We start from the raw sequence: 10,596 nt of genomic DNA, 5'->3' as shown, positions 1-10,596 counted from the left end.
TTTTTTATTTGTCCTTTATAAATATAAAACAAAAATAATGATCATTTCTTTAAATGGAATCGTCACCATGTACTTTGTATGATCAAAGAGCAAGTTGCATGTATAGCTCATACAAGGGCTTGAGCAGTCTGTTCTTGGATTGTTTTACCCATTATACACTGATGTGTGTAGTCATGGTGTACTGGGTACTTTCCCAAATTCGGTGTAAAAGTCACAGGGCTATCACTCCAGTAGGATCCAAACCCATGACCTTTGAAAACAGTGCAAAGATTAGTTTTTAAAGTCATCAAATTTCATCATCTCACAGTGCAAGATGTAACAGTTCTTTAAGACATTAGAGTCAAACACTACAGTAACCTCTACCCAACCCTTTACTGTATACATTGTACCTATGGTGGGGTAAAGATCTGAGCCTATTACTAAACACACATTTGAAGTGTCTACTGCACATGACAGACTTTTCAATATGTGTGCATAATTAATTAAATCCTGCCCATTCTAGTTGTCCAATGAGCATCCATAATGCACATGAGGGTGACTACCTTGTTCCCAAGAGTACCTGATGATCAGACTCTTGTATGTGGACTAAACATTGTGGGGGTGAGCACGCCACCTCTTGCATATATTGCATGAGGGCCTATGTGTTATTCCACTTCCATGCCTATAAAAATTACCTCAAGCTTACCAGGTCCATCTTTCACAAGTTTAGGTTTGGTGAGTCCATTGTACTCTGTCAGTCTTAGTCTCTCCGAAGCATAACAAGTCAGATAAGCTCTGGATGGATCTGTGCGTAGCTCCTTGATCTTGTTGAAGGCCTTAAGTAGCAACTCCTTTAAATACAAATAATAAATACATTTGGTCAAATAATCAATATAGAATGTGCCTCAAATAATAATCAGGGTTTATGACTCACAGAGTTTTTATAGGGAAATAAAGTCTGCAAACTGGCCAACATCAAGGACAACAAAAATGTTTTGAAAATATGAAAATAAAGAATTTTTTAAGCAAGGGATATTAAAAGAGAAAAGTTTATGGCTTATTGAAATGCAAACAGGGCTATGAACTTTGATTATAAATACAAATGAAGCTCGATCAAAGAGGCATATTTTGGATTACGTAAACAAATGGTAAAACAAAATTATAGTTAAGGTATTTGGATGAAAGTTGAATTGCAAAGCAAAAAAAAAAAGGGAAGAAGAACTGTTATTATTATACAACAAAAATACTCACATAATAAAATTCTTTTAAAACACAAGATTTAGGCAAGAAATAAGGGAAGAAACTTGTTATTATAATACAACAAAAATATTCACAAAATGAAATTATTTTAAAACACAAGATTTAAGCAAGAAATAAGGGAAGAAACTGTTGTTATTATTATACAACAAAAATATTCACAAAATTAAATTATTTAAAAACACAAGATTTATGCAAAACATAAGGGAAGAAACTGTTGTTATTATTATACAACAAAAATATTCACAAAATGAAATTATTTTAAAACACAAGATTTAAGCAAGAAATAAGGGAAGAAACTGTTGTTATTATTATACAACAAAAATATTCACAAAATTAAATTATTTAAAAAACATAAGATTTATGCAAAACATAAGGGAAGAAACTGTTGTTATTATTATACAACAAAAAATATTTACAAAATAAAATTATTTTAAAACACAAGATTTAAGCAAGAAATTAGGGAAGAAACTGTTGTTATTATTATACAACAAAAATATTCACAAAACGGGATTATTTTAAAATACTAGATTTAAGCAAGAAATTAGGGAAGAAACTGTTGTTATTATTATACAACAAAAATATCAACAAAATGAAATTATTTTAAAATACAAGATTTAAGCAAAAAATAAGGGAAGAAACTGTTGTTATTATTATACAACAACAAATATTTACAAAATAAAATTATTTTAAAATACAAGATTTAAGCAAGTAATAAGGGAAAAAAACTGTTGTTATTATTATACAACAAAAATATCAACAAAATGAAATTATTTTTTAAATACAAGATTTAAGCAAGAATTAATAATAAGGGAAGAAACTTGTTATTTTATACAACAAAATTGCGGGTACCCATGTAAAAAAAAATAAAATATTAAAAATAAATAAATTATTCAACAATGAAAGATGTAAGTAAGAAATATGGGAAGAAACAAATTATTATTATTCATTATTGTATTGGTCTACATGTACAATACAATTAAGAGTAAAAAAATTCAAATTTTAACAGGTTTGGAAGGAATTTTACAGGGGAAATTTTAAAGAGATACAAAATATGTAGGAGCACATACAAAGTAATAATTCAATAATGTCAGGCGAAATGTTGACACAATATTCACCGTGTGTGGGCCGGGGGGGGGGGGGGGCACACATAATCAGTCCTGCAGCTGTCACACACATGCATGACACACACACATTTAATTAGCACCACACAATGACAGTGGCAACAATCGACAGTCATGGCTCGTTAGAATAGTGGTACTGTGGTATTGTATGCGGACATTTAGGCACAAGAACTTAGAAGAACGTCAGTATTAATCATTCTTATTCATTCAGTCATCGTGATTTGTTATGCAATCGACAGACAGACAAGAGACATACATGACACTTAACAGTCTCTCTTGCGTTCGTTCAAATTCAATCGTAAGCTAATCAAACAAAACTAACTCAAAATGCCGGGTGGTCTGCCTGAAATTAGCACTCATTCTCCGGCTGGCTGTTCCCTGTAACTTGATGTAAATTCCCATGGTGAGATTCGCATTATTGCAGACGACAGACAGCAAACAGAATATTGGTTTTAAATTTTTTTTCAAAATAAACATTTTTCGTTGTTATGCAGAAGCCATTTTTCAACCAGTATAGTCCCCATTCGCTTGCATTTATGCTTGCTTCTCTCCACACTAATACCTGCATAATAAAATAGTTAAGGGACCAGACTAATTCTGTAAGTTCTCAAAAGAGGGCGCTGTTTACATTTTATCGGGTCCTCTGCATTTTTTTTTTTTTTTTTTTCGAAAGTCCTCATCGTCTTTTCGCCGTTTTTGAGAGTGCGTAAAATGTGAACAATATTTTCATGGGGGGGGGGGGGGGGGGGAGAGTGGGCCCACTAACCCCTGGGCCCCTGATAATCACCACTACAAATTTGGACACCCCATATTTTTTATTTTTTCAATCCAGTGGACTAATTTTCTGGCTAATACCGCCTTGCCATTATAATAGTTCCAAACTTGGTTTTGAATTGGTTTGCGATCACTCAGGAGTTTGCTTCTGAAAAGTGGGTTTTCTGGCATTTTTAATAAACAACAATAATCTGTTTGTTATCTACCAATAAAGATTTGTTGACCATCTTTTTGTCAGCCCGCCCTCTACGCTGAAGGTCAGCTGTTTACCATCTGTAATCGTTCCTCTCCCCCCCCCCCCCCCCCACCCCCCCCCCCCACCCCCCCCCCCCCCCTTATTTCACTTTATGTGTATAAAAGTATAGTTTCTTCGTTTTTTTCTTGCCCGGTTTTCTATTTTCCTTTTCTTTCATGGATAGTAATTATACTCACATTATGCCTGAATCAGAATGAACTTAATATTTTTCAATGTTGTCACCTCTGATCTTGTGCCTCATAATAACATATAAACCTCAACCCAAATTAATGTACTTTTCCAGCCAGTTTAATATTTATTTGATATAAACCGTCCTTATTGGAATTGCAACTAAAATGATCAAGACAAAGATTCATTTCTTCAACAATGCATCGTTTCTCAATGGAATATTTAATAAATACAAATTATATAAATTCAATATGCCTAAACCTTATCAATCAAATAATTTTTATTCTCCACTTCTTGCCTGGGCCCAATTTCATAAAGCTGTTTAGCAGAAAATACTACTGAACCAAATTAATTATTTGCTAAGCAAAAATACAAATTAATGATTATGGCACCAGTCAGATAGTATTAGTCTGCGTGACTTGTTCTTGGCGAAAGGCATGTCACTCAGATTATCCAATTTGAAAGAAAGATAGAACTTAGTAAAAGTTTTCTGTCTACTCCTTTGCGAAGCTTTACTGTTAACACATAACTAACTATTAAAAAAAAAAATAACACATCAACAAAAAAATTGTAAAGGTTTGAGAGACATCATAAGCAAATTCTAAAAAAAAATTACTAGTAAATAAAACAATTACATTTAAATGATTTTAAGCATTGTATGGTGATGTATCATTAGTTGGCTGGCATGTTTGGTACGTGTGTCTACTTGCCAGGTAGACTTTTTTTTCAATATTATCTTAGACTGTGTTTCGATGTTGGGGGCACTCATTTTGAAAAGAACCAGCCTGCTTTTATTAGCTGGGGCTGGGTAGAAAGCGGCCGGTGTGAGATGCAATTGTGTCCGCAATGCAATACTGTCCGCTCCGGACACTTTTGCATAATATGCAATCGTGTCCGGGCTATCAAAAACCGTCCGGTGGGTATAACTGAACCTACGTAGCGGCATGAATGTTCACGTATTATGCTTGCAGCGAATACCCAACGGCCCAACATTTCAATGCACTAGCTCGTAAAAAAATGCGAACATATTCCGTCGACCAAGGGCGTTTAATTTACTACATGGACGGTTTTGCACGCTGGCGGACACAACTGCATAATATGCAAATGTGTCCGGGCGGACTATATCCCAATACTTCGAATGCAGAAAAGTAGTGGTATCAGCTTAAAAACGAAAACAAAAAGAGTTGACATGTTCGCCTGTTTAAGGTATGGCCGAACACCACAAAAGGGCACGGTTTGGCACGTGTGTATAAAGACAGATTTACCAAAATAAACAGCATGCAGTCACAATGTTCATCATAATCTAAACATAGCTCATGTCAATCAACATCAATTTAATATGATCACAAAGGTATATGGAAAACGTTTTACCTCGTTCGTTCCATCAGTTTCCTTTTCACACAATACTCAATGCATTGGAACATAGAGCAGCAACCCAAGGTGCCAGTTCAATTTCATTAAGCTGTTTACTAGTAAACAAATTTGTTGTGCTTACTGTAGAAGAACAATTTGCGTAGGCATTTATAAGCGTATTTCACCATGGTTTATCAAGTTAGCAGAACAATTCTCAACGCGCATGCACCTTTACCATGGAATTGCATGCACTTGTGCGTTTCCCGCAGATTAACCCTTGCTTACAGTAAAAGCTTATAGAAATTCTGCTAAGGGATGCTCCGTGAGCATCGGCTGCTTACATGTTTTATGAAATTAGGCCCAGATCTCTCATTACCAACCAAACCAATTGAAGCGGTAAACCACAGACTAACTGATGAGAATAGTGCTCATCGAAGCCAAGAAAACAACCAGAAACACCGTGAACTCTACTAAGCATGCACTGTTACATTTTGACTCGTCACAACAATGCTGCGACAAAATGACGTCATGATTCATAGAGTTTCTGTACAGCCCTCGTTCCAGATGGACGTTATCGATATTTGTACATTTATCTGTTCCCTTTTTATGGCAGGTTCGATGCGTAACTGAATTCTCACTGCGTAATACACGTTTCTGTATAGGAAAAAACCAAGAATCAATTCAAAATAGAAACTACTTGGTAGGGATTCGAACCCACGTTCTGGAGTAGGCGTGGCGGGAGATTCTATTCATACCATGGCGAACTAAAACTTCCTCTGATAGCGCCCTCTTTTGAAGCCTCCTCCTCCAGCCAGTGTTAATTTCCCCCACGGGGAAACAAAATCTTACGCGGACAGAGTTCCCTGAGACACCGGCAATTTCATAAAGTTGTTTAACAGAACTTTCCTTTGCTCTAAGCAAGAAATGATTGGGGTAACATTAACGGCAATGGTAAACGAGCATGGTTGTTGTGCTTACAGGCTTAATGGAATTGGGCCCAAGCAGCTTAAAGGCAGTGGACACTATTGGTAATTGTCAATGACTAGCCTTCACAGTTTGTGTATCTCAACATATGCATAAAATAACAAACCTGTGAAAATTTGAGCTCAATCGGTCATCAAAGTTGCGAGATAGCAATGAAAGAAAAAAACACCCTTGTCACACGTAGTTGTGTGCGTTTAGATAGTTGATTTCGAGACCTCAAGTTCTAAATCTGAAGTCTCGAAATCAAATTCGTGGAAAATTACTGCTTTCTCGAAAACTATGGCACTTCAGAGGGAGCCGTTTCTCACAATGTTTTATACCATCAACCTCTCCCCATTACTCGTCACCAAGAAAGGTTTTATGCTAATAATTATTTTGAGTAATTACCGATAGTGTCCACTGCCTTTAAGGAAACCATCGAGCGTGCACAGTGTAAACTATAGCCAGGGCTCATGTTTCATGAAGCTAGATGTTTAGCAGAAAACACATGGTAAATAAACAAATGTGTGGAGCCCCAGTTGAAACAATGTTGTGGAATGTTGGCTGGAATGACTCAGCTAAGCTAAATACTTACCACACACTTATCGTTACAGTTGATTAAATATATTCCTGCCTTATTAAAAGGTTCTGCGCAGTTTGGATCTCCACCTGTGAGTTTTTTTCCAGGTTTCTCAGCATACGTGCAGTTGTAACATCTTAATCCTTCCACATCAACAGCAACCACTATCAAACAAGAAGCAAATAATGTATGGTTTATTTAAAAACATTTAAAACTTTGCTGTCTATTAACAACCGAATTGCATTATGAGTTTAAAGGCATTCAAATCAAACTAAAATATATGGTGGACATATACTGTATTCAAATAGATATTAAATTTGCATCGGGGGATAAAGAATATTCACTTTTGTTTTTCCCATGTGTGTTTAATAGCACTGTATACTCAGTAGTTTCCCGCGATGTGAAGAAAGAAAAATCACAGACATATGACTCGGGTGGGATTCGATCCCACGACCTGTGCAATTCTAGAGCAGGTGTCATACAATCATGTATACCAACTGGACCACCGAGATTGACCGTTACCCGTTAGCTAAAGGCAGTTCGAAGCAGCGGGTCTGCAACGATTTAATAGATATTAAATTTGCATTGGGGATAAAGAATATTCATTTTGGTTTTCCACATAATAACACACCGATGTGTGTTAGCATTGTGTAATCAGTACTTTCCCGAGGAATGTGAAACAAATTACAGGAATATTACTGAAGTGGGATTCGAACCCACGACCATTGCGATTCTAGATCAGCGTTCTATTTCTACCTCCATGGTCTTACCAACTTTAGACCACCGAGATTGCCCTGGTAGAGAGGCAGTTTGAATCATGTTTTAGCAGCGGGTTAAATGCTTCGTTAAATTCATTTTGATTTACTAATATACACCGATGTGTTTTTAAGCAGCAAAGCATTATGATTCATACATTAGTATTCATAAATTCAGGCTGGAAGGTGATTAAATAAATTACAGCGATACTAGGTGACGTCATGCATGGGCAGCGGTCAGTCAATCCATGTCAAACCATAGGACAGATCTTCGTCCCTACTCTATGATCAAACGACCCTGACTGCAATCTAATACCACTTCCTCTGTCGACCCCGGCGGCGTCATTAGATGCAGAATGGTCTTCATTGGTAAATTAATCAAATATTCAAGGGCATCGTCTGCTCAATATTCGCCCATCGGGTTACATGCAATTGCAAGCAATTTTCACTATAGATAATAACTCAAAATAATTGTTAGCATAAAAACTTACTTGGTAACGAGCAATGGAGAGCTGTTGATAGTATAAATCATTGTGAGAAACAGCTCCCTCTGAAGTAACGTAGTTTTTGAGAAAGGAGTAATTTCTCACTAAAATATTTTAACTGAGTTTGAGAGCTGAGGTGAGGTCTCCATTTCAAGGCGTCTGAAGGGACACATTTTGTGCGACAAGAGTGTTTGGGTTTTAAGAAGCAACTGTAATTTTATAGTAAACTTGCGGCTGCAACCTTTTTTATTAAATCTCTTTTGAACTGGTGCGTGGCTATATGAAAAGAGCTAGTGTGACAGGAAATGTTGCAAATATTGCAAATAATATTTGCGATGTCGCAATATACAGTCCAGGGTTACCATACAAAAGGCATGAATTATCAGAGTAATTGGTTAAAGAAAATTATTGTATTTTTTGTTTGCTTTAGATAAGCGCACGGAACAAAATATGTCAACACACAGCAATATCCAGTAGTCTGTTGGTTCTAAAAAGCTATCATAATATATAGCGCTAAACCCTACGGGACCAGACTTTTTTTTCTAACCCAGGAAACCGACTCACCGTAACAAATTTACTTACAGATAATCGCCAAGCTCAAATAAACACCCAGCATTCTGAACTGGATACAATTACAAGGGCACCGATAATCTGTTAAAATAATAATACAGAAGAAAACACAGTCAAATGCTTGTTTTGAGCACCCCGTCTTCCTCTTCTATGGTTTCTTTGAGTCGGATATATCATTGTCAGCACGTTTATGATCAAAGTCAGTCATCGTTAAAATGTCCCAATCGCTTCTGTTAAAGTCATTAAAAGTCTTGAATGTCATAAAAATTGTAAGTCTCAAATTCTACCCAAAGTTAAATGAATGAATAACAATAGGCTATGATACATACCGCAACTTGCAAAAATGATGATAATTCACGCTGGACTACAACACCACTTTGGTTCAATGCTCACACTACATAATTGTGGATTTCTTTTGTGGTAGTTCGTTAATTTGAATGTAAATTATATACACAAATAAACGAGCCGCGCGTCATAACTGAACGCGCAACTCAACGCACACATAAGGTTTCTAATTCTTCTTGCAAAAATTACGCGGTGACGCCCAACGCGCTCTGAAGGCGTTTCGCGTGACGCATTAATCCTAGGTATGGAAAGCCCTCTCAATCATGTACACAAAAATCGAGACTCAGTGCCATTAAAATGGGAACAACGTGGGCCAAAGGAGGTTGATTCAAGAGAGGGCGCTATCAGAAGACGAAGTTAGTGCATAGACCTTATCGCAAATACCAATGCGCAAGCGCAGACTGTTGAATGAGGTGCATTGTGGGATAGATACGCATCAAGTTTTGCTACCAGCTAGACCACAATGCACCTAATTCCAAGCTTTACGCGCGCGCCCCGGTATTTGCGAAAAGGTCTATGTCGAGCCTGATCATCGACGTCACACTACGAGGCTCTCGGATAAAGACATGGTCCCAGTGTAGATAGAGCAAGTATACCAAGTTCGCCGTAACTGGGCGAGGTTGGGCGGGGTCAGGGGAGGCGACACACACCTTAAAATCTTCGCCGGAGGAGGCGGGGGCGCAGAATCCCATGCCATTACCACCATGGAAGTCAGTAACAAGCGACAATACTCGTCAAGAACTTCTGCTTAATCCCCCAACTCGGCATGGTATCATTAAACTCTCCTCTGATCGAATCTTTTGTTTGCGCCATTAAATTACTACTTGTAAGACACTTAATTTGGTAAAAGAATTACATCGATTCAGCACATTATAGCTCCCTTGACAATGAAGGTCTTTTTCACTATGCGGTAACATGAGGTTTTTCTCGAGAGCGCGGAGGTAGAAATTGTCTTTCTTGCTGGTGGGTATTGATGCAGTTTTACTGTGCTGAGAAATGACCCCAACAGTCAAAAAGCGTTCGGCTTAAGTTCATAGGTCAACTCTGGTTCCCATAAGATTGGTTGAGTTTATTCTCCTTTGAGGGGTGTTTCATTTTGGGTGGGAGTCCTCGAAATTTCCTGAATTCTAACATACCACAAAAAAACAAAAAACAAATAGTGGTCAGATAAATTATGTTAGCCTTCATAATTGTGATTAATAGACTTATAATGCTGAATTATTTAGTATATTATTACCGTTGATGGGGTAGAATTATAACAATGGGTTAAGCCACTCGTGTCGAGATGGATGATGGCCTTGGTGCGTCAAAGCCCTTGGGTGTCGTGGAGCTTGGTCATTTAAGGCACCGGTTGGTGTAGCCATGGAGATAGCCCAACATATGCATACAAACAAACCTGTGAACGTTGGAGCCCAATCATTGGTCATCGAATTTGAAAGAAAAAAACACCCATTGTTGCACAAACTAGTGTGATTTCAGATAACTAATGTTCCAAAAAGGCTTCAGGTCTGAAGTTTTTTATTATTTGAGTGAGAAATTACCTCTTTCTCAACAAAAAATTACGTGACTTCAGAGGGAGCTGCGTGTTTCACAAGACAGTAATTGTCCCTGGCAAAATTTTAGCATGGTTGTAAAATATGGGTAAATCGAGCAATGTTTGACAAGATTTTGCAAGAGACGCCTTTCACTCGAGGTGCATTTTGTCCATGTTCGGCTTAGCAAGGGAACCTTAATGCCACCCGTGTGGAATAGTCTTGTGTAGCTTCTCTGTCATGAGATTATAAAGGCCTATCTGACTTTCAATTCAAAAGGTAAACAAACCATGGAGAAAGAACCCCATAAACAAACCTGCATGGGGCCAGCATGAAGCCATAAGATTACGGTTCAAGCATGTTCAAGTTTCTTTGCAGAAAACGAAAGTGTACAGCGCGGCAATTAACTCCTTCCTCCTCAGTCCTAGCATGGTCCTAGCATGTCCCAGCGCCAC

At 37.4% G+C, this 10,596-nt stretch overlaps 1 long non-coding RNA gene across 1 annotated transcript; it reads right to left on the bottom strand.

The window, feature by feature from the left end:
• Positions 1 to 3,736: 3,736 nt before the first annotated feature.
• On the bottom strand, positions 3,737 to 8,723 carry LOC139953999 (uncharacterized). The gene is made up of 4 exons (XR_011788036.1): positions 8,594 to 8,723; positions 8,277 to 8,345; positions 6,470 to 6,618; positions 3,737 to 5,565 (listed from the first exon to the last, which is right to left on the bottom strand). It is a non-coding gene; the product is annotated as an uncharacterized lncRNA (long non-coding RNA).
• Positions 8,724 to 10,596: the final 1,873 nt, after the last annotated feature.

The sequence above is a fragment of the Asterias amurensis genome, chromosome 22 (assembly GCF_032118995.1).
Source record: "Asterias amurensis chromosome 22, ASM3211899v1".
In the NCBI taxonomy this organism is placed as follows: Eukaryota; Metazoa; Echinodermata; class Asteroidea; order Forcipulatida; family Asteriidae; genus Asterias; species Asterias amurensis.
Note: the sequence above shows the minus strand (reverse complement) of the source record. Positions and strands in the feature narration are given on the sequence as shown.